General features: G+C 43.2%; 1 long non-coding RNA gene across 3 annotated transcripts in view; it reads right to left on the reverse strand.

The window, feature by feature from the left end:
- Positions 1-17,082: 17,082 nt before the first annotated feature.
- Positions 17,083-24,963, reverse strand: part of LOC134557726 (uncharacterized) — a 199,608-nt gene continuing 191,727 nt past the window's right edge. For 2 of the 3 annotated variants that reach the window (XR_010082152.1, XR_010082153.1), the window contains one exon: positions 17,083-23,179. This is a non-coding gene — a long non-coding RNA (uncharacterized LOC134557726). The remainder of the gene's footprint in view (positions 23,180-24,963) is intronic. The other variant, XR_010082151.1, reaches the window with a different exon arrangement.

Genomic DNA, 24,963 nt, shown 5'->3' on the forward strand with positions numbered 1-24,963 from the left:
TTATAGTTTTCCCCTTACAGCATAACATTAAAATGTGGTAGAAGTCTCTCATGTGGTAGAATTTGGTTACATTCCCTAAAGACACATGAAAGTAGTCCCAAAGGAACTACTCACTTCAGTGAGAATAGAAGGTGCTGAGCACACCACTCAAGAACATTTATTTTTTGGTTATTAGTGGGTGGAAATATTGGTTTATTGTCTAAATCTCCCCTGACTGTCCTTCCATACAATGAAGAAGCAGCCAGGTGGGCTGGTCCAGCTCACATGGCACTGCTGCACAGAGGTTTTGTGTCTCTAGGCCTTGGGGTCTGGCACCTTTGCATGCACAGATGCAGTGAGAGGACCTGCACAAATGTAGAACATCCACGAGTGAACAAAGCCCAGAGCTCAGCTCCTTTCTCTGCCACAGGGAAACCACAGTGTTCCTCTTACTATTCCCAGCTCAACCTGCAAAACACTTTCAAAACCTTCAGCAGTGGCCTAACTCTGCTGCCCTGGGGGCTAAAGCCAGAACTAGTGATATTTGCTTGAGGGTTCTGGAAAACCTGATGTGCTGCTGGAGCTGCTGCAGACCTGCTGTGTGCATTTCCCTGTCCACATCCAGCTCATCCCTTTGTTCTGTCCCTGCCTCAGGAAGAGCTGGGCTGCACTGCTCTGTAGGCCTAGACTACCCTGCTTGGTTCAGGGCAACAATTTCTGATGCACAACAACAGGAAGAGTCCAGAATAAACACATTAAGTATCTTAAATTTGCAAGTAAGTGCACAGGCCATTAGGCACTGATATAGTACAACAGATAAGTTCAGTGGTTAACTTTGAACATACAAATAATACCACTGACTTCACTTCAACAACATTATGTTGCATGCTTAACATCAAGCTTATGCTTGAGTGCCTGACTGATTAATCCTCTCCCTGTGTACTTCAGCTCAAGTTTATTTAGGGTCACTTGATGCCATCTTACACAGATAGGCAAGAGCACAGACAATAAAGCAATATGCTGGAACCAGTTTTCACACACTGGAAAGCAAACAGGTTAAGTGTCCTAGGAATTGTTTTCCATTAAACATGGCCCTTAATACCTGTCACTGCATCACCTGACATCTGAACCTGCAGTTCTCAAGGTATCACAGGTTCTGGATGCCATCTCAGTTCTGCCAGGGTGTGGCCACGGTGCCAGCCTGTAGTGGAGAGGGATATACAGTAAGTGTATTTCTAAAAATGATTTACACTCTTGCTACAGTGGCTAAACCAAATAGTCAGAGCTAAGAGAGTCATGTTGGTTAGCTTGGTATTACACATTACGCTTTCATGGTCTTCTCACTCTAAAGGCAAGTTTTGTCAGCTTCCTAAATGGATCCATGATGAGTAGACAGAAGACTTGTAGGAAGCAGAGAATCTTTGGTATTGTCTTGGGGTTTCTGCCTAGAAATAGCTCCTCTACAATTGTATAGATTTCAAATGTGAAAATAGGCGGGTTAGGGGAGAAGTGTGAGCAGAATGTTCTTTACAGATTCATTCTCCTTTGAGGAGTCAAGGAGTTAATTCTCAGTGCAGTGGTGTGGGTTTCAGTGGTTTGCACTGGGCTGACAAGGAAGAACCTATTCCTATAGATTCTCTCCCTGTCCAACCTGCACCACTTTCCCAGTAATTTGCTTTAAGCCACTTTACATTTGTGACTGTAACAAGAACTGGTTTCTGACTTGAGCCCGCTGTTCCACCACCACTGTGGAATTTCCACAAGTATCAGCTGGGATGGTTTTTGACTTGCATTACCCATGCAAAGGAGAATCTTACCTACAGCCAGGCTTAAATCCCTGATTTCTGGCCTAATAAACAACTGTCCCATGTAAAGGGATAAATCCCAGCTCTGTCACTCACCTTGCTGCTGTGGGTGAACTAAAAGAGATGAGCTGCAAATCCCTTCCCCCTGTGAAGGAACTGGGACCTGTGCAACAATTCTCCTCTTGCTGTGTGGAAACCCTTATCCAGAGCTCAGTACAAAGGCTCAACCAAATCCTTGTAGCTGTTCCTGAAGAGTCAGAAAATGATTATAAAAATGGATTATAAAATCCAATAATTAGCTGCAGAAGCTAATTGCTGATATTATGTTAAATTTAAAAAAAAAGCAGAATCTTAATGATCTGTGTAGCACAGTGCTCTAAAAGTATGTTCAAATAAAGCGTGTATCTTATTGAACACATCCCATACTGGACCTTTCGGATTATGCATAAATAATTAGATTTGTCCCTGTTTGGAAAAATGATCAGTAAGGCAAGGTTTAAAAATATTTTCTTGTGAAATACAGTGCTATTTCTTTAAATAAAGGGCTTTGGCAGTTCTGTGAGGCAGTTAGCTTAGCATCATTAATACAGAATACAGTTTATCAGCATTTAGTGAACTCTCAATGACCCTGGTGGAAAGTAACTCCTTTAGCTTATACTTATGAAAAATATTATTAAAAAATGCTGTCGAAATGTTAGCATCATTTATAGTCAGCGTTAAACTGGAGTGCTGTTGCCAGCTCCATCAAACATTTCACCAAAGATGGGGAGCACTCATCTTCTTTTCTTAAGGACGTAGAGGAACTCTGAGAGATAGAGATGGGAGCTTCCCAAAACACCTCTCGTCTCCTGCCATGTGCACTCTGGCATTTCTCTGTTTGCTATTTCACCTTTCAGCAGGAGTCTCTTAGAACTGGCCCATGTGATAAGTGTTTTATTTCACCTGTTTTGCAGCAGAACCAGGAACGTGTGCTGAGGACATGAGCATGTCCTGATGTGCCAAGACAGCCTTGGGAGGTCACGGCTCCTCCCTTGGACCAGGGCATCTTGGTCAGGAAGGATCTGGGGCAGGAAGTCCAGGGCTGTGTCTGCTCTTCCTGCTTTGTGGGGGAGGAAATTTTAATACTTCTGTGCCAACAAAAGACAGTAAAAGATTCCTCTTGGTCATTCAGGCAGAGCTCTTTGGACTGCTGGACTCACATCTGCGCTACCGTCCACGGGATGATGTCTGCATGTAACGTCCACTGAGCAGCACACAAGTTGGTATGAACATCTAAACCCTCTGAAGAAGCAGCTTGAGGTGGGTTTTGACGTGGTGTGCAGCTATCCAGCACTGGGTGTGCCCAGCTAAGATCCCTGTGTTAGGGATTTGTTACCTCGGGCTCCCTGTAAAGTGGACACGCACACACAAAGGACAAATGCACTTCCCCAGGGTATCCCTGGGACTGCCTGTCTCTCCCAGCTGCATGTATAAGTGAGTTTAAATGCCTATCTTAGGCTCCTAACTTAGATATTTCACTTAATCCAGGCCTTAGTTCAAGCTTTGGCAGTTGTGAACTGAGATGAAGAAGTTCTTGCAAGCTCCTTCTTTGTGTAACATTCAGGAAACACATCTGGGAACAGGGCCTGAGCCCTCAGCCCACAGCATCAGCACTTTTGTGGACCAGGCACACGAGGATTGTCTGAACCCTCTATGTCAGAAAAAGGGGTTTTCCATGGCTGGAAGAGGGCCACCACTGGAAGCTGAATCTGGCCAGACCAGTTAGCAACATTTTCGAGATAAATAAAGCAGTGCATTTCTTGGGCCACTGGCTGATTATAATAGCTATGAAATTACCCAAGTTAGTTCACCACGTCAATAAAATTCATAGGAAAATACCACCAGAATCTTGGCTAGCGTATGGATAACTGTACGAAAGCAACCCAAGCCAATGTGACAACCATTTAAGAGGACTAACCTCTGTCATACGGTTTTCATTTTATGTGTATGCTGTACAAACACAACCACCACAAATATGCATTACAGGCTGCCTGGGACTCACTGCTGAGGTGAATTAGCACTGTAGTCTGACCTGTTGAAAAGCTTAACCTTTGACCTGCCAGGCAATGGTGGTTGCAATTTGCAAGCCATTCTTGTGTTGAGTGGCTGAAAACATACTTATTTACTTGTGTAAAGCCATAAATGAGATGGGTTGGGTGAGCTCAGCCTACTTCCCACTCCACAGACCATGTCACAAAACACTACCACATGTTCAGCAAGTTATGCAGCATGAGGACTGTGCTACTACATCGTGACCCAAATTCACTCCTCAGATAAAGAGTTTTTTTCTAATCCGGAGTGAAGAGAATTCAAAGTGACTTCCTTTCTAAGTAACTTCTTACTATACTTCCAGGAAAGAAGAAATTCAAAGAAATTGTTTGAAAATAAGTCATTTACCCTCATGAGAAATCTGTGTAATCTCATATCTTGAGAAATGGACTCCTCTTCACAACCACACTGCTGTAGCTGTCAGCAGCAGCTCGTTCCCTCTCACTGCCCACTGGAGACTCTCAGCTCTGTAAGGTGAAGCAACAATTTGCTCACTTTTCCATCTCATCTGCAAGGGCTGCCAGTGGTGCTGTTTAGGATTCGCTGTGGAGACAGCTGGGAGGTGGACAGAAATGTCATTTCCTACTCGCTGGTTTTGCAAGGTTTATCACTTATCAGTTTTGTGAAAGGTGCGTCGTTTGGGGAGTGCAGCTCTCCCATGCTAGACCTGCTCTCACCTGTCAAACGAAGCCAAGTCAGTAGATAACCCAGGTTTGGCAAACTGGATGTTTTGTAATGGAGATAGCTGGATAATAACCATTTCTAGATCAAAGTCAGTGACTAGGCGTTGCTCTTGGCTGTTGGCTTTTCTGTCTGACTGTATAACCACAGGTAGGCTTGAGTTGCAAAATTCAGATTAGGATGCAAACTCCTTAATTTGGGAAGTGTTTAGTTGCAGAGACCTGGAATGGTTCATGGAGAAGGGAGGCAGGGATCAGGGTGCTCAGAACCAAGTCTGCCTATGAATTATGGCCAGCCTGACCACACGTTGCACTCCTGGTCCATCTCCAATCCCAGTGCCTGAGCAATTGCATCCCAGAGGAGTTTTCTGAGCAGCCTAAAGTCACTTTTGGGGGTTTATACCCCCTCCATTCCCTGTATGCACACCTACAAGTTTGTACAAACAATAAAACATACATATTACATCATGGTTTCATTAAAGCAGATATTCTGATTTTTACTTTCCATTTACGTCTCGTCTGATTCTTCCCTGTTGTTTCACATCTTACAATAATAAAAGAAAAAATAGGATATGTGATACATTTACAACGCTTCAATAAAGACATAGATGAAAAGTGTTATTTTTCTCTTACTTTAGGAGCTTTACATTACCCATAAAATGTCAAAAGCCCCAAATGAGCCAGGAAGGGTTGGGGAGGGATGTAAGGGAACATCAGGCTATAGATACACTGCTGGTCTTCACTGCTGTCATATACAAACCATAGGCAGCTGCAGCCCTGCAAGTTCTAGGTTAAAATGGAACACAAACTCTGTAATATATCAAAGAATGTGAAAAGATGACACAGCAAGCAACAGGGAGAGCAGAGGATGGAGCAGAACGTGGATGTACAGGCTTGGCTTGCTACAGCTGTAGGCAAATCCACAGCCCACGCTGGTATTGAGATGCTGCTGTCATTTTTTTTTTTTTTTTTCTGAATTGTGGTAAACAATAATAGTAGTAGCAATAATAATAATGACACTAATAAAAATAGCCCCACCATTCCAGGCTTTGTGACAGCCTCCTTTCTGGATACTGTTGATAAGTGCAAAACTTGCTTTTAGAATAAATTTTAATGAAAAGTGTTGGGTCTAAAACTGCACTTTGTTGAAAAACTAATCTTGGATGGAATCCATGTCACATTCCTCCCCCGTATTTCAAAGTTAGTTTCCGTGGTGCATATCAATATTTGAAACAATGCTGCTGTTAATGATAGGGTGAGATTTGTTCATTATGAATAAGGAAGCAGATTTCCTTCAAAGAGAGGAACCAGTATTCCTCACTGGCTGAGTGCTGGCTATGATAGCTCTGCAGTCAGAGCCTGGCAATAATTACACCTTGGGCTTTGTGGTCATTTTGGATTGGTGTGAACATGATAAATGACACGTTTTAATTTGAACTACTGCTCAGCAGGCCTGTTCAGGTAGGCAATAATTCACTTGAGCAGGCAATAAACCTGAACAGGTAATAGCCCACACTTTGAAGTATGCCAGCAAACTCTTTAGCAACAAAATAAATATGTACATGAGCTTCCGCCATAAATTGTCTTTGGTGAGCAGACCTAGGAAGAGTTTCAGAGCTGGCTTTTCAGGTACTCATGAGGAGCAGAATGAATCAGTGGGCAGATCCTGCTGCTGCATTAATTCTTTGAAGCTGGACTAACAAACTGGTCCAACATCCACTGAAGGCAGCAGGAGCCTCTGTTCAGTGAAGGAAGGCAGGGTGACTAAGCTGGGAGGGCAGTTTGGTCCTTTTACCAGCACAGGTAAATTGCCTTCCCACGAACCACAGACTCATAAATGAGCTTTTTCCTATGCAGCAGAGCAAACTGCTAAAATGCAGCATCCATGTGCAGAGCAGCTTTGCTGCTGCTTGAAAGAGACACAGGAAAGTCCAAACAGCTCTGATTCTCAGTGCTCTGGAAATCTAAGGGAAAAACTTTGTTTGCCCATCAGTTTTCTTCACAACATTCCTTTAACCACTTTTGAACAAGAAGGTTTGTCAGACATTGCATTACTTTTATATTACGAATATAATATTTTAAGTCTTTGGACAAACGTATTGCTTTATTTACCAAAAACAATATATTTTGTGCAAATTCCTTCAGACTTGCTGGTAACATTTCCATCACTGTGTGATTCTGTTGTAAAGAAAAGCAGAGGTGCCTTAGTTATCTTTTCTTTTTTGGCTGTCAGTTGGTCTTGTTTTTATTATAGGTTCCATTTTACAGTGTTATCACTGATTACCCAATGCATGTTAACTTATGATAGGAGGGGAAAAATAATTCAGAGTAATATGACTCAAGTCAACTTATTTAAGGCTGGTGGATGTGAAACTCTTGTGTTTTCTGCTTTATAATAAACAAGGGAAAGACATCAAAGTCAGAAGGAAAACCAGCAACAGATTGAATGGAAAGAGGCAGTTTATCATCAGCTGATGGTGGCTGTGAGTCCAGACTGTTCAGCTGCCCAACCATGCTTTCCCTGGGTCTCTGCTGGTCTGAGATACTTCAGTCCCTGAGACAGTGCCTGGTGCAGGATGATCCCCACCTGTTCACAAAAATATCTCTGTCCAATCACACTGAGGACAGGGCAGAATGTCCCACCAGTCTCTGGCTGCTGGAGGAGCCTTCCTGTGGCAATTCACTATGCAGGGCAAACCTTGGTTTCCTCAGTGAAAATCATTTACCTTCAGAAAAACACAGAAAATGAATTTCTGGGCTGGGTGTTGAATCCAGATTTGCATTCTTTCCTCGCCTGAAGTTGCCTAGCTCTGTCATTCTGGTTTGAGCCATCCCAGGAACAAGAGGCAGCAGCTTCTTTCAGAGGCAAACCTGGATCTGAAAGCTTTCCTTTCCCCTTCCCACACCATCTGGGAGATGGGATTTTCCATCTTTTGTTAAAATAGTTACTTACAAAATGAGGAAAGGGCTGAGGGCAGTTCACCCGGTTTAGTTCACTTGGTATGTGTTTGCCCTTGCTTTAATACAGGCTGTTTTCATGCCAAATTACAGTTCTATTTGTTCCCCCACCCCCATTTTTTTTTGTGTGTAGCTTATGTAGAACATCTGGTTTTAAAAGTGTCGCAATTTCTAAACATATTCTAATGCTCTTGGGATCAGAATATCAACAACTGTCTATTGCGGTAAACCGCATGTCTGGAAAACATTCCTGCAAACTGAGTTCTTAAATAAACATAAAGCATCCATAACACATAATGCAAAGCAACATTCACTCGTAAACTCAATATTTAGACCAGATGAGGTGCAAAATATGTTTTCTCTGGACTGAGACAGGGTGATCTACAGTGACATTGATGGGCTTTTCACTGTATACAGGAGAGGGCAGAGGTGTGGCACACAGACCTGAGCCTTTCCTTAGTGCTCATCCTGCAGTTAGGTCTCAGTTAGAAAATCGTGAGATTTTCTTGCCCCAGTTGCAGAGGGGACACCCTGAAAAATTTCTACTGTTATTAGAAAGTGGAGATTTAAAGAGAAACTGTGAATTGCTGACAGATCAGACAAGCCTGTATCTGATAAGCCTGACCATCTTGTGCAATATCTGCATCCATGCTAATTATCTGCATACATGTGCCTGAAATCCGGAGGCAAGTCAGAGATAGTGTAAAGATTAAATAAACTGAATAATACCGTGAAAAGAAAATTGGAGTAAATTGGTCTGAGGGGGAAGCTTTTGTTATTTCCAATCATTATTGTTATTATTTATAGGGTGTGGAAAGTAGAACCATAAGCAACTTTATAGAAATATGCAGTCATACTTAAAAAAAAAAAAAAAGTTTCACTTTGAAAATCCCCTCCACATTGATTTCAGAAGCATTTGCTCTACTCTTAATAGCACCAAAGCAAATAATCACTTCAAATCACTATTTAGGAGTATTGGTGGCTGATGAAGTTGGTTGACAGGAAATGGAAAAGCTGAAAACTCATTAAACTGCTGCTAAATGCTATGAATATATTTTGATTCTTCTTCCAGACTACAATTTCTTAAAAACATTACCTTCTTCCTCCAAAATACAGCACCAAATACTTTCTTCCAATTAATTCTTTAAGAATTTCTACTCTAAATGTAATGCAAAGGTGCTTTATAAGGAGAAAAGATGAATATATAGGCTTAGGCTGATGTAATTATATTTGAAGGTTACCAAGAAGTCTAATGAATCCACCTCCTGCAGCATCTCAAAGTTAAGGTTTATCAAAGGAAAATTGAAAAATTAAGTCAAGCCTTATCATTTCACTCCCTAATATTAAAAAGGGTTGGATTTTTTTTTTTTTTGATTAGCATCTGGAGTTATGTAATGTAAGATAAGGGTGTTAGAACATCTCACTTCCTGGTATGAAGATCATCTCCTCTCTTCAACTATATGGAAATGAAGGTCTCCACCCAAATATGCCATTAAGCAACGGAAGACCCAATTTTGGCCCCAAAACTCCATGTATCAGGATATAAACACCTCCCTTGCATGTTCCCCACTGGAAATAGGCAGCTGGACTGAAGTGATTACTGCCAAACAGATCCTGCTCACTTTGAAGACTGAAGACCTTTCCTGAGGTTGGTGGATTTTTAGGTTTCACAAGGAGAAAAGTTTAAGTTCTATTCCTCTGCCTCTGCCTGCTGTAAGAAATCCAAATTTTTTCATTGCCACTGTGGGTTACTGGGCTGACCTGGGGCAGCTGAAGCTCTAACAAATGTCCCCCAAAAAGCTGAGCCATTTTCAGCTGACTGGAAGCGAGTAGGATTTTACCAAACCAGGGTGAAAAGGGCTGAGCAGTCAGCTGAACGTGCATCAAGCCTGAAACAACCATGCTGTAATAATGCAAAGCAGAATTGTGCCAACCTGCATGGATTTCTCAGCCATGGCACTCCCTGGGGATCCACCAGGGGAGCGTGGCTGGGGACATCCAGGCTGCTCAGCCTCGTGTATCTGCGAGTGACGCCGGAGCAGCCGCGTGCTGGGCATTGACAATTACCTGGCTGGTGTCATTCCCACACAACAACTGCTTTTTGCCAAGCCTAATCACTCTACTGTGCACCTCACCTTCTTGAATGAGAGGTCCTCATTCAAGCATGTAGTTTATTCCAAAACACATGCTGCATTCATTAGAGCTGAATATTAACGAACACCTTGAATTCTTGCAGCGTTATTAGGATCAGGTCTCTTGGCTGCTGCGAGGACAGAATGCCTTATGGGAAGCTTGATGCCCAGCCAGGACTCAGATTACAAAGCATACACATCTTTCTTTCAATATATTGAAGAAGTCACTCAACTTTACAGATCATCCAAGTACTTCCTAAACACATGTGTTTTTCCAAAATGTTAGCGCTGGGCTTGCAAAGAGTCTGGAAAACTCTGGGTTTCCTTTTTCAGAAACTGGAAAACAGAGACTAATCCATTGAAAGTTTTAAAGCCATTTGTTGTTTATTAATTTTTTTTCCCTCAGGCTTTTAACAGTTTTGATAAAATCCCGCAAGAAAATGCAAAGAATAAGATCTCATGAGGACAGTTTAGAGCTCAGATTGTTCTGTGTCCTCCTGCTTATGGCAAGTTTTAGGTAATGACTAATGTCCTGAAACCAACTCAGAATTAGTAGCATTTTCCAGGAATCTGAACCCTACATTCGCATGACCTCCACCACATGAATACTTGAAAACTTTTCAAATTGTTGTGCCTTGAAGTACAACTTTCCTGTGGAGCATAAAGTATTTTTCAAATTCATAAAGGCTGTCAAAGAATCACAAGGGGTAAATAAAGTCACAGAGGAAGTCTGAAGTTGTGTGGATCACCTGAGCACCAGTTCTGCATCTTGCCTCTGAAATATTCCTTTTTTTACACAAAAATTATTCTCTAAACATAATGTGTAGAGCAAGGAGACACTCTCAGTATATTAACACATTTCTTAAAGCTGCATCCAATATAATATCACATTTCTTCAAAGTACTATGTCTTTAGCATCCTCTGTTGAGTGAGATGGAAATAAATAAATAAATAAATATTTGTGTGATTACCTTAAGGTATAATATTTATTATTTATTCCAAGGGGTCATAGGCATAGACTTCTCACACAATGTGGGACCAGTGCTCTCCCCAATTTCTCTTCCATCCTGTTACAGCTCATTCCCTTCTGATGTGATGATGGAGAGCACTCGAAGGAGACACCCTGGTGTGTCCCTAGAGCAAGGACACAGCACTCCTGAGGAGTTCAGATGTTTGCAGTCATGTAAATTCCACAGGGAAAAGTCTCTTGTCCAATTTCCCAGTGTCACTTCAGAGTTTGCACTGATGCAAAGGGAGCCATTCCACAAACTGCAACATTTAAAATCTGGCTAGGGTCAGTCCAGCTCTACTATTTAGCTGAAATATGCCTTGAGATATAAGTGAGCAGAGGAGATGCTTCTTTAAAGAAACCAACCCATGGATTTTGGATAGGATTAGGCACAAATATCCTCCTGCTTTTATAAATATTGACAAAAGGAAACAGGAAGATAGGTCTGTCCATAAAGAGGAGGTCTATTAACCATAATGCTGCTCTATTCCAGTGATAGTTTTATCTTTGTATTAAAACAAAAAGGGTAAGGCTAGATATTACTTTTTTTATACTGATAGTTCCAACCCTCATAAAATATTAGTATCTGTATCAGCTATAAAAATTAACAGCTCCAGATACTTCAGTGTTGTGGTCCTCGATTTTATTTTATCATCAGCTTTCCAGTTGCCTGTGTGTGTACGTGTGGGTGTGCACACACGTCCCTTCCCTCTAAGCTGTTGCTGAATAGGCTGATAATTGCTCAGCAAGGCTGTATGGTTGGGCTTGCAAGTGGCACTCCTGATTCCTTTACATCAGAGGTCACTATTGTACAGTGAGATCCTGATAGGAGATAGTGATAACATGATGCAAAAAGAAAAAAAAAAAAAAAAAAGAACCCAACAAAAAAAAACCTAGAAGAAAATTCTGGTGTTGTCAGCAGGGATTGTTCTTCAGTTAAATAACTTTCTAGGTACAAAACTCAAAAATTCTGTCAGGCATCTCAGTCCAAAACTGCCCTTTAAAAGCGTTTGGGAGCCAATGTAAACACTAAACTCAGTATGATGTTTGTGTTCACTTACCCAATCTAACTTTTATTAACAATTAATCCATCAAATTTCAATGCCTATAAAATCCTCTGAGTCACAAGCCCCTCTGGAAGCCTGTATCTCGAAAACAAAAATTGCAATTACCGGCATTATTTTTTGATGCAGAATCAAATTTAAATGGGGTTTTACAAACTGGAGAATTATCTGTATTTCCACTGTCTAAAGACATCAGATTCCCTTAAAACTCATATATGGGGTAAATACATAGAAACTACAGGAGGCAGCCAGTACATATGGAACGGATAAAGGCCACATAGTTTATTGAACCTTGTGGCCTGCTGATGTAACAAAATAAGCTTTGCAATGAGCAGTCAGATCTTAAAATCAGGCCGCTCCTTTGCTCGTGTGTAATGGATGATAGCTCTCAGAGGGCCAGATTTGGATCCCCATATTTATCAGGAGTCTTACTTCAGGCTCTGGCCCTCAGTACACTGAATGAGGGATTTAGAAATGTTCATTCGTAATATTTTCTCTTCTCTGAGCAAAGTGTGTTGAGAGGCAGCTGGAAGGTTTCATGTTCCAGCAGCTGAGGGGAAAGAGATCCTGAGACCAGGTATATGAAATCTTTCCAGCACTGATGAGTCCTCCTCTTCCAAAGAGATAAACAGTTCTTTGTCAGGGTAAAAGCAATTTGGACTGAACTGTCTCATCATTGCAATAACCCCTTGCTGAAATTTTAAACCAGCAAGAGGAGCCAAAAAAGCAAACACTGTGTGCCATTGCCTTTTCTTGCCAACAGCAAGGCCTCCACCACTCCTGAGAGATACTGAATTTTCTGTTTCTTTTTGTAAATTTATTTTTCTTTCCTTAAACTCATCCTTCTCAGCATTCAAAGTCTTGCCATTCTGGGATCATTAGCAATGGAACCAGCCCATGAGAGTCTGGTGTATGCATGAGGGAGGAAATACTCTCACACCTTAAATCTGGTGCTGATAGAAATATCCCAAATTCTGATATAGACCCCAGAACAGCAAGGGCTTGAGGAAAAGCCTAGAGGTATCTCAAGAAGCTGTAGAGCTGTCCCTGTGTGTTTGGGGACTGTCACCTCTGCAGATGGAGAGATTTCAGTCTCTGAGGGTACAGCCCCAATTCTTGTGCCCCCAGGAAGCCTCCTGTGTATCTGTACAGAGATGCTCCCTATTAAAAACTGTGGTTGTGGCAGTGAGTTTGGGCTCATAAACTGCATGTTTGCTGGTAGTACATCTCAAACACAGGCTTTTTTGCTAGGGGAGACCTTTTTTCACTGTAGACTATGGAGTTGTGAGAAGACGTGGTGACTTTTTACTCTTCTGCATTTGCAGCAGCTCTCCCTGAATGCTTTCCTTTCTCTGCCTAATCCAACACTTCTGTTGGGAATTAACTCCAAACCTGAGTTCTTGGGAAAGCTTAGGCTGAGAGGAACCTCTGGATAAATATGATTTCATTACAGCATCTCAGAGGTGTACCCCATATTCTCCCCCAAGGAGACACCTACCTCATCCCAGACACTCCAAAAGTGCAGGTGGATCTCATTCCTGCTATGCAAATCCTTTTACTAATGTGCATTCATTAAATATCCATCCTCTCTTCAGAGAAAACCAGCCATACTCCAACCTGTTCCTGCTCTCACAGGGCACTTCTGGCTCACCAGACCACAGTCAAACACCCACTCTACCCACTGAAACAATGTGAACAAGCCACAGGACAAATTAAACCATGGATACACAGGAATACATTCATAGCATCTACACAGAGCACCTTTTAATGTCCTAAATTCAGAAAAATGCAGGGAATGATAAACACATTCCAAGATTCTGCACAAACTGAAAGCTCTGGAACACGTACAAGCACTAAAGTGACGTGGATGTCTCTTGTGCAGATAACAGCTGAGAGAAGGGACAGCTGCTCACGGGCTGCGGGCTGAGGTAAACCCTGCTGGAGGAAAGGGAATCCCAGCCCTGGCAGCCAGGGAAAGGCAGTGACTCAAACCAGCCCCAGCACAGCTCAGAGTCAGGCAGGTCAGTGTCGAGCCCCGATGAGAAAGAAGGGGGTCATGGTCACCAGTGGCATAAGCAGATAAAAAGATCCAACAGCAGCAGGGAGACGTGCCCCCGCTGAGCAAACAGGGGAAGGTCACACAGCTCACAGCTCCCCTGCAGCTCCCAGCAAAGCTGCCTCTGTGCCCCAGACCAGCACAAAGAACACTGAAGCCCTCCGAAAAGGTTATTGCCTGGTGGTATTCTCCAAATTACCTCCAAAGCGTCCCCTCTGTCCTGATAAACTGAGAAAATAGTTTGATCTTTCGCCTACAAAGACAAAAGAGAAGCAAACATTCACAGCACAATAATGTGTTGATTCACAAATAATAGAAAGTAGAAACTTGAGCTCATTTTCCACCTCCTTAATATTTCTGCATCGTGTGGGTAGCAGTCAAGAGCCAATTGTTCCTAAGGTCACTGTATCTGTTTTAGTGTAAGAGATGAGACTTTAACACTTCAGGATCAACTACTATATATATATTTTATCCAATAGCATATGACATATGGAAAGGTCTCCCTAGGAACTGTTGAGATACACAAACAGAACAATCATAAAGCTTTCATAAGAGCTTGTGGTCTAACCACGGGGAGCACTGGTTCAGTCCTGATTACCTTTCATCTTCCAAAGGTTAATACCCTTCATTCCATTTTGCTCATTATGCTGTGGACCTCTGACAAAAGCCTGAAAGCAAAGGTCCTTTGTGATTCTTGCTCCTAGAAAGTAATTTTCCACAGGCAGATCTCAGCATAGTTCTTCACATGAGAGAAACGAAGATTTATCCTCAAGGAACAGTTCTGTATGAGAATACTCAACACTTGAAGTCATACAATTATATATTTTAGTTTAAAAATATCTAAATCTCCATACAATAGTTCTTACACTTTAAAACGAGGTTATATATTCACCATAGAGCCCTGTGGTGACACATTCCCCATTAAGCCCTCGTTCTATATCCTGTTCTCTATTTCCATGGTTCTCTCAAATTTGCATTTCAGTGATGCACTCTGGGATTCTCTAGATGAGGCATGCTACTGAAATGTTAAAATAGTTTCATAGTCTTTATTGAATACATTTTTACCATTAAAGGACTGGAATTATATGAGGAGTTTTCAGCCTAACACATAGGAAAACAATTATTTAGATAAAGGAGATCTGCACAGCTTATTTATTTCTTGTTCCTCAACCTATTACATGACATCATTTTAATATAAAAGAACTTTGTAATTATGATGCCTTTACTGATAATTCTTTGTTGTACACCACTGGATCTTCCTTATCCGAGCCCAGAGATCTTTTTACAGATTTTATACTCACGCCTTAATGAAGTCCCAAGAAAAGCCTTTCAACCTTCCCAACCCTTTGCTTTGCTTTGGTGTGCTCAGGACAGCATTATCTATAGTTTCCACATTTTAAGCTTTAATCCTTGCCTAGAGGGCAGCAAAACAGCATCTCCCAAGGACTCTGATACCTAAATTTCCTTCCTTTCTCCAACAAAGGGCGACAACCCCTTCTTCAGAGTTTCTGAGGCTGTGCTGGAAGGTAGAGCCAGGGCTCAGCCAACCTTGGCCAGTGTGGCTTGGCACGGCCCTGGCGTGGCCAGCCCTGTCTGTCTCCCCACTGACCCAGCAAACCAAGCTGGGACCTGCCAGGAAAGAGCCTGCAGAGCCATCCCCGAGGGCTGTGTCAAACCTGCTGCCAGAGACCCACCAGCTATGAGGTAGTGTCTCAGCTGCTGGGCTGCAGATTGCAGGGCTAGCTCAATTATTTAATGATGGGGGAGACATTACTGCTGAGGCTGGGACTTGCAGCTCCTGTTTCTGAGGAAATGCTGGAAGCACGACAAGGGCACAACTGTGCAGTTGCAGAACTGAGGCCTCTGGAAGGTTTTCTCCCAGTGAGGTGTGAGGCTGAGCTCCACGGAACAAAATTCACCTGGCTCATGGAACAGGACACAGGTAGGCAAGCAGTGCCAGTCTGTTCTTTGCATTTTAACCAAGGAAAAAAACAACATAAATTCAAATCCAGACAAGACCCAGAACTATCTCTCCAAATCTCTCAAATCTCTGAAGAAAGACATGTGCCCAGTGGGGCTTACCCCTACAGTACCCCCCAAAAAGGATTTGAGTTCCACAAGAAAATGCAATTGAAGCCGCAGTGAGGTATTTCCTAGATTAGAGCAGATAACACTGAAGTTGAAAGCATTGGAGTCAATGGGAACAGGAACGTCCTCAGCAAAGAAAAACGTCTGAATAACTGAGCAGCAAGGCTAATAAATCTGTGTTCTCCTGGCCTTGTGTGTCTTGACTGGCCCCTCTGATGCCTCATGAAGGCTCCTGCTGTAGATTCAACCATTGGGAAAGGCATGACTGGAATATTTCTCCTCTACCTTGCTGCCTGTAGTCACAAACTGATATAGACACATTTTTCCCCCTTTTTTGTCTTCTGTTAAAATTGACCAAAAGGATTAAAAGTTATCCAGGGAAGATAAAAATGGACAGAAACAGATTAAGATAATAGTCTCTCCCCTCTAGAAAATGAGAAAATGTGCCAGAAAAAAAAAGTAATTACAATTCAAGTTAGCTATTTGTAGATATGAAGGCAGAACTCATGCAGGAGTGTCCTCCCCTCAGTATTTGGAATTACTTAATCTTGCTGGGACACAGCAACAATAATAATAATAATACAGGCTTGCAGCTAGGGTCAGTCTCTAGCAGATACTTGCAAAGGTTTTCAAGTGTTTCCAAGGGATAAACCCTGCTCACAGCCAGAACAGATCAACCATTTTGCCTATGGCACTGCCTCTCTCATGTTTCTTGTGCCCAGGTTTGGCTATGGTGAGCCACAAACCATTTTGCTTTTCTTTGTGGGTGCTTGAACCCTCTCAAAAATCACCAAAAAACTATTAGGAACCTCAACCAAAATTCACTTGAATATGAAATTTGCCTGACCTGGTTTGTCTGTGTTCTCTGCTGTAAGCTCACAATATTCTCAATTCACAGTACACTGATACCCACACCCACAGGTTGGTCTGAATCAAACCTTCCCTTTTCTCTCTGGTGAAAACAGAGAAGCAAAGCAAGATGGCTTGTGTAAAGCATTTTATATGCAAGAGAGATTAGAACATTAGTGGCGTAATAAAGTAAATAAGATGGCAATTGACCTGAGACTTGTGGGGTTTACCCCAATTTTTTGTTTATAGTTGAAGGTCGTAAGCTATACAAACCTCTATTGATCAGAGTCCTCTTTGTTTAAACAGAACCTACTGTATTTATTTGTGCTGTTCCTCTAAAGTCAAACAAAAGGGGACAGTTTTAAGTAAATCTCTGCATGACACTGCTGCCATGTGGTTCATTCACTCAGTATACAGATGTTTTCAATCTGTACAGTTTGTCTTTCATATCCATATGAGATGAAGCAGGCTTGATTTAGGCTGGGAATGATGCCAAGGAGAGAAGATACATCATTAACCCTTAATAAACGACTCATGAAGCATCCCTGGTTTATTCATTAAAAGGACCGTGTGAAGGATTACCGTAACACCTTATGAGTGGTAAGAACTCTTTATTTGTCCAACATGTATTTACATTGAAAAAAAAAAAAAACAACCAACCTTGGTGTGGGAGATCCCCCCCCTTTCATTCCCTCGCCCATTAATGTACAGGCTAAAAATAAGCATCTACTTAAACTCAGCATTCAAATAACAAACTTTGTCAAGAATTAGAAGGACAGAATTAATCTGAGCTTTGCACTTCCATTGCTGCAGTGTGAAATCAGGATCCTGGGCATCACACAAGTCTTTGCAGAATTGGTTCTTGCTTTACCACTTAATACAGGAATGCATCTAATACATAGTATAGGCATTTATTTGGTGTATACTGCATACAAAATGGTGCCTCTTTTTACACCTGTGTAGAACTGAGACTTAGCAGACTGAGAGACTTTTCCAAGGTCACAGGAGAAGGATGTAGCAGAGCCAGGAATCAAACCAAGCTACCCCAAAATGCAGCCCAGGGGGTTCCTCAAACAGCCCTCCTATGCTGTTTCCACTCTGCTTTCCTCAACATCCTTCTCTACTAACAATTACAGTTCTTGACAAATAGTAGATGTGTGCTTTGAACAGCACTGAGCTTGCACTGGATACAGGAGTATTGGAAGCAGCTACTGGCTTGGAAGCAATTGGGGAAAAAAGGACATTGCTTTTTCTTCAGACAGTTATAGGGTTTGCATGCTGAGTCTATTCTCACTGTATTATTCAGCAAACAATCAGTTGCATCACTACAAAGAAGAAACTGCTGATCTACTGCAACTAATAGACAATCTCATTCAATCAGTTTCATCCTTTACTAAAACATGCAAAACCCAGTAGTGAGTTTAAACCCACTGTGCCAATAGTAACATCACTTGATTTTAGCAGGGAGCAGTGTGGCTTGGCAAATAATATTAAAAAAAGAAACTAATCCAAATTAATTTGTTTTTTCCTTCTACTCCAGCTCGGTTTGAAGGCAGAAATTCACCACACTGCTTAGCTTAAAGAATTCAGAGTTGAAGGCCACTTCTCAGACTGGAAAGCGTGGGCTGAAAAGCCTGCTCCCTGCCATGCAGCCATCTCCCTACAGATTCTATGGCCAGTCCTGTGCAGTTAGCAGGAGAAAAAGTCTATGAAGTTGGAAGATATTCTGCCCCATTTGAGGTTCTGTTTGAAGAAGGGTCTATACATAGTCACATGTATGTTCAATTATTCATTTTCCAGGAGCTGTTTGAGTCAGGGAGAGCAGGCTCAGCACATACCATAAAAACACTCCTGCTCCCTCTCCTCAAGATCTGCACTACAGGTCAAACAAGCTACGCTCAGTCATGGGACATTAAGTCCCTGGATCTTGAACTCCAGCTGACTGCCTCACCCAAAATTTTGGGCTAAACAAGCATCTCCCAGCCTGGATGTTAAGTGAAGGAGTCAGCGGGTCAGGCTTCTCTTAACCCCTCTGCCAAGAGAGCTCCTCTCAGGACAGCTTTGCACAGCCCAGACCCTCCCCAGACACTGCTCAGCAAGGAATCAGTCAAACACGGGGTTTTTTCCACCTCCTTCCCTATGACAAAAACCTGCCTCCCCCCGTGCTAATCCCAGTGCAGGAGACACAGCCCTTTTCTAGCTGACTGGGGGGAAAGCTGAACTCACAGCTGGCCCAGCCCGGTCCCCAGAGCTGTGCACACAGCTGGAGCCTGGCCCAGCCCTCTTTAACCCCTCCAGCACAGGCACAGGTGAGCCCCTCAGGGGCACAGAGGGGGAATTGAGCTGGGAAAGCCCTGCCTGGCTGACCCTGGGCTGGTTAAAGCTCCTGTCTGAGGGCAGGGGCTCAGCACAGGGCGTGGGTTTGTGCAGCTCCCCGTTCCCTGCCTGGCTGTCCCCAGCTCTGCTCAGCCTCGTGGCCTCTCAGGGATGAGGAGCCTTGAATTTGAAGCCGGTGGGTGCTTCTACCCCTTGGAAAGCCAAAACACAGATGGCATAGAACCACAGAAAAGTTTGGGTTGGAAGGGACCTTCATGCTCCTCTAGTTCCACCTCCTGCCAGGGCAGGGACACCTCCTGCTGCACCAGGGTGCTCAGGGCCCCATCCAGTCTGGCTTTAAACACTTCCAGGGATGGGGCAGCCACTGATCAAAAGTTTCACAGGACAGTGATGTATGAGAAGTGGAAATAACCCAAACTGAAGGCAGACAGATGAAAACAGGTTGCAAGGAAGGGCTCTGACCATTGGGCTGTGATGTAAAACAGGACAATCCCCATCCCCACGCTGGTGTCTTGAAAGGTCTTGAAAGCCTTGGACTCTGCTCTGCTCCTTGGAGGAACAGCTCTGTGTGTCCTGTCCAGGGAGTGACCAGCATCTGTCTATCAAGTGTTCTCCATGTGAAAATATCTGATAAAACAGTGGGGAATAACAAACGAAGTGAAATACAAATTATTTTCTCCAGTTTGTAAACCAAGTCGAAAGAATAATCAGCCCAGAGCCAGGTCCTGCTAGCCCCAGTCTGTTCCCCAGCTCTGCAGCCCACAGTCAGATGGAACACACCTTTTGGAGATATAAACACCTCTAAAAAAATAAATAAATAGGAAAAGTAGACTCTTTCATCCATGGTACTTCAACAGAAATCTTCTTCAGTGGGACTATTTTAAAATCAATTACTCATTAAATGTGGGGCAGGAACGGGGAAGAGAGGGAGCCACGGTTACTGGCCCCTTTTTGGGTTTTAAACCAAACCAGAGACAACAGTCAAATTTGGGACAATCCTGGGTAAACCACAAGAGATGGCAGCACTTCTCATCATCCTAAAACAACATTTTTCCAAGTTTTTTCAATCAAAAATGCTAGTAAGGCCACCCTGGAATTTGCTACCATTTTTTCCTTACCCAGAGCTATTTTTCAACAGAAGTATTGAGTTTACATATTAATACACCACTAAAAACAGGATGAAGAGATTGGAATGTTGGAGTTACTGGTTTGTTTGGGATTTTCTAAGAAAAAATAAAATAATTCTGTTCTACCAGTTTTCTTTATTTTTTCTCTCTTTTCCTTTTTCCCATTAAGTGGCTGTTTCAAATTAATAGAAAGAGGATGCAGCATTTCTTGGGTTTTATTTTATGGGTTTTCCCAGCATATGGAATCTTTTTAAACATGAGAAGCTGCGGGTAATATGTTATTATATGCATATTTTAAGTTAACCATTCTTTATATCTTTCTCAAAAGAAAAGATTTATCATGTTTATGTCTGAGAAATATGTTTATTTGGAAGATTTACTCCAACTCTACTTATTTCCTATACAGGGATGTCAACTGGAAAACTATACTAGCAATTTTTATAATTAAAATTAGGGTGGAGTAGAACGCAATCATTGCTTGTTTCTTTTCTAGATCATGGAGGGTTTCTGTAAATCAGACTTGACAGGTTTAAAATGTTATTTTCTGAGCTTTGTTCCTTTGCCAATAAGTCCATTTTTAGGGTGGTGACCAAAACCCTGACCTGTAATGCCAGTTGGCACATCTGAGAGATCACGGGAACCCACATTTCCAAAAGTGGCACTAAATGAAATGCAGCTCTTTGGAGAAGAAGTGAAGGGGGAAAGGAACAAGGGGAAGATTTCTACACCCCAAACTGGCTGAAGGGGATGACCACGGAGAGCTCCAGGTCTCCCAGGAGCTGCTGAGTGCTGCTGGAGAGCAAGAGTCATGGGTGAGCTCTAAAAAAGGAAAAAACAGTCAAAATCAAACCCACATGGGACATTAAGTCCCTGGATCTTGAACTCCAGATGACAAGTTGTCTTTATATTTTCAAACCTACAGTATGAAAACATTGAGAAAATGTGTACATGACCCTGTTCACCTCCCCGTAACAGAGAAGTCATGACAGAAGGTATGACTGGGATGCCATGGGCATTAACAAACCTTCCCAAAAACTTCACTGGTGATACTTTACCTGTATCCATTGCCAGCCAGAGGTATCCATAAACCTTGGAAACATTTTCTGAATCTAGAGCTTGAACTGATACTGGTTCCAGCTGAAATCCAAGTAGAGTTTCCTCCTTCCCCACAACCACAGTACCAGGATAAAAAATGTCATAACTCCCGAAATGGACGTCTCCAAACACAACTAAAATCTTACATTAAATGGACAGAAACTAAAGAGAAAAGTTGTTTTACATAAGAATTGCCTACTGTAAAGAAAATTTCATTTTTTTGGCTCAGGAAAGACACTTTAATTACATGGGGAAAATGATATGAAGTTGTTACTAAGTGCTAACTGAGCAGGCAGGTTTTTGGATTCAAACTGGCGTGACTTTAGGATTTTGTCAGGGTACGTGTTTAGTGTTCTGTGTGTCAGAACTGGCAAGTCATGCTGAATGTAACATTTATCTCCTCTCTGTGCTGCAATTCCATGTGGATATGAGATTTCACCAGAGGGTGACACCAAGCTAAGGAGGCAGCCTCTGATACCTGCTCACACAGACTGCCCCCTCCCAAACTGCTCAGCCTTCGGGGAAAATAACAGAATAAGAGAATATCCCGAGCTGGAATGGACCCACAAAGATCTTCAGTTCCTGGCCCTGCACAGGACAGCCCCAAGAATCACACCATGTGACTGAGAATGTTGCCCAAATTCTTCAAAGACGTAATCCAATTCTGAATTCCTGTAGGGAACAGAGTGATCACATTCCCCAAAGAAAGAAGTGATACTGGGGGGAAAAGGGAGGGTTCTACGAACTCCTGAGGTCAATGGTGGGTGGCAGGACCAGGAAAGCTGATGTCTGTGGGGGGTGACAGGCAGAGAAGGAGCCTCTGGCATGGAGGTGTCTAAATTCAGCAGCTTCTGAGCATCCCCGTGGCTGTGACAAGATAACTGACTCTGAGCTAAACCTAGACTTGCCTTTCAGGCCTTGCTCTGGAGCACTGGCCCAGGAGATGAATGCAAGTGGGTCCAACCTGCAGCTTGGCATTACTGCCCCTTCCTGCTCTCACAACACCTTCATTCCACAGTGCCACCCCCAACACACCCTCCCCACCCAGCTGTCCTCAGGAGCTGGGCTCCACGGGTGAGGAATTCCACATTTTGCTGTCTCAAAGGCAAACAGAGCTCAGCAGTGGGCACCACCATGCCAGGCTGCAACCCCCAGGCTCAGGCAATGCAGACACATCCATCTCCCATCTCCTGTTTGACGTGCCCAGCTCAGCCAGCCAAGGACAGGGGAGAGCTGAACAGCCCTCCTGTGGCTTCTTCCTGAGCACAATGTGTGAGGAGGTGGAAAACACCATGGAAGAGTCAGACCAACCTTATCAGACAGGGCTGTGACTGGCCAGACTGTCCTGAATCAAGAGCCTGTAAAGATCAGAGACAAGAGTTTCTTTTTGTGCCTCACTTCGCATCCTCTTGAAGAGTCTTTGTTGCTCAATGGTCTGTACATCCATTTATTTATTTTTTTCCCACAGCTGTCAAACCACATTGATTTTCAGTCACTTCAACCTGGGCAGGATCAGCAAACCTAGTCCCTCAGGTGAAAAGCCAGGCCTGCGAGGAAACCGCTCAAGTTGGCTGAATTATCTAAATCTTCTAAGACACAAAGAATTTGTTTGCTTTGCTTATGAGAGCCGAGGGAGGGATGGCACAGAAGGCTGAATCCTCAACATCCCCCTGGTACACACTCCACACTCTGCTCCTTCCATGCAGGCAGGAAGGTTTCCAGGGCTCACGATGCAGTTGGCAGTGTCTTTTCAGAAAAGGACCTCAACGGAGCAAGCTCGTGTCTGAATTACATCTCAGCCCTAGGGAAGATGGTTTCTTCAGTTCCCCCTTCAAGGTCAGTTGTGGGGTAACATATGTTATTCGTCTCTCAGTCTTGCTAGCAGAGAATCTGACTGAGCGACATGTGGAAACTGGGAAATGAAAATAAACAGAATGAATAAACACATTTAAAGGGCTTGGGGGGAGATAGAACCCTGACCTGCGTGTAACAGCCTTACCAACGGGACAATGCTGAACCAAATTTGGGATTTGCATCTTGATGGGTATGGTAAATTTGAACTCTGCATGACTCCAGCACATCTGCTAAGCAAATAGAGACTCTTTTATTGCAGATGTATGGCACAGAGTCGGTGTAAGCTCTGGGAACCTGCAAGCTCATCGCATTTGTGCACAGCGTTTTGCAGGATTTTTGGTCTCTCACTCAGACATTTATTTTAATAATTAATATGGACCAAAGTCTTCAAGAGAAATTGGTATGTTTAAATGGTGTTTTAGCCCTTCTTCAGAGGATGAACTAGTAAAGGCTCTGTGTTCCCAGCTCTGCCTCTCCTCACACTCCAGCCACACCTTTATCCTTGCCCAGGGCTGGCCAGGTACTGCAGTGGAGCCCACCTGAGCCATGAGGAGGGGAGATGCAGCCTTGACAGCCCAATGGGAGCCTTTCTGCCTCCTTGGTGATTCCTCTCCAGGGTGGCCTGGGCACAAGTTTCAGTGCAGCCTCAGTCATTCCTGCTGGGGATCTGCACTTTGTCAGCACAGCCTGGGGACACGTCAGCAAAACCCAGATGTTGTCTCAGGTACCCAGCACCTCAAAATGGTTCTTGTAATCTGTGTTGTGTGCTAGCATTTGGGTGTTTGTAGCTCAAAGGGCTGTGTATCCTAGACCTTCAGGACATTCCTGCATGCAGCAGCTGAAACCAGACCCCATGGCAGCATTGCAGCCCTGCTCACGCAGCTCTCATCTGTACAGTCATGTTTGCCACCCCAGCCCTGGTGAGGAGTTCCCTCACTGGCTCACCAATGCTTCAGCACACCCACTTCTTTCCTAAGATTTGGCTAAAGATCAGAGCAGTTTGGTTATAATAGCACTTGGCAGTAGAAGTCTACCAAGAAACCTGGCCTGAGCAGCTGAAAGAAGAGCAGTGAAGTGAAGTGGGAGAGATGATTAAAAGAGACTCCAGAGGGAAATTTCTGAGCATCCCTTGCAACCACCATACCCTTGGATTTCTATTTTTTGCCTTTTTTCTCTGTTACACTTTTGTTTTCATTCTTCCTTCCCTCTTTTTTTACAATTAACAAGGGAGAGGGATGAAGTGTGAAGTCAGGTTACGAATATCTGCCCGAGCCTGTGTGTGCGTGCAGGCACGTGGGCACAGCAGCCTGCCAAAGAGAAGAGCTAGAGCCAGGCTAGTGAAAAGAAGTAAAAGCAAAGCTACTGAGGTGCAGGGAAGAGGGTGAAAACGTACAAAAATGATCACATCAGTTTCTCTTAGCCAGCTGGCACAGCTGCTCCGCTAGTGCAAACTTAGAGGTTTTCAGTGCAGTGTATTTCTGAGGTATTACACTAAACTCAATTACAGAACATCATACAAATAGGTATTTTAGCATTTTCAATGGGAGCACTGATGCTGGAAATGAAGAGCTTTTGAGCTGGAAGCAAAACCTAAAGGCTTTGCTTTGGTAATTCATGTAACAGCTTGAGACAGGCCTGGGCTTCCCCGGAGGTGGAGGATACTAATGTCAAATCTAGGACAAGGAACTCTTCTTCAGGGAGTCCTGATCACTGCTACAGGCTTCCTGATGGACAAGATTTTGTTTCTGAAGATCCCATGGCTACGGATGTGCTCCCTGAAAAGCAGGTTTTGCAGTGCATCTTGCATCACAGGGCCAGGTCCTGGACCTACATCAAAGCCTT

Source organism: Prinia subflava, chromosome 13 (assembly GCF_021018805.1).
Source record: "Prinia subflava isolate CZ2003 ecotype Zambia chromosome 13, Cam_Psub_1.2, whole genome shotgun sequence".
Taxonomy (NCBI): Eukaryota; Metazoa; Chordata; class Aves; order Passeriformes; family Cisticolidae; genus Prinia; species Prinia subflava.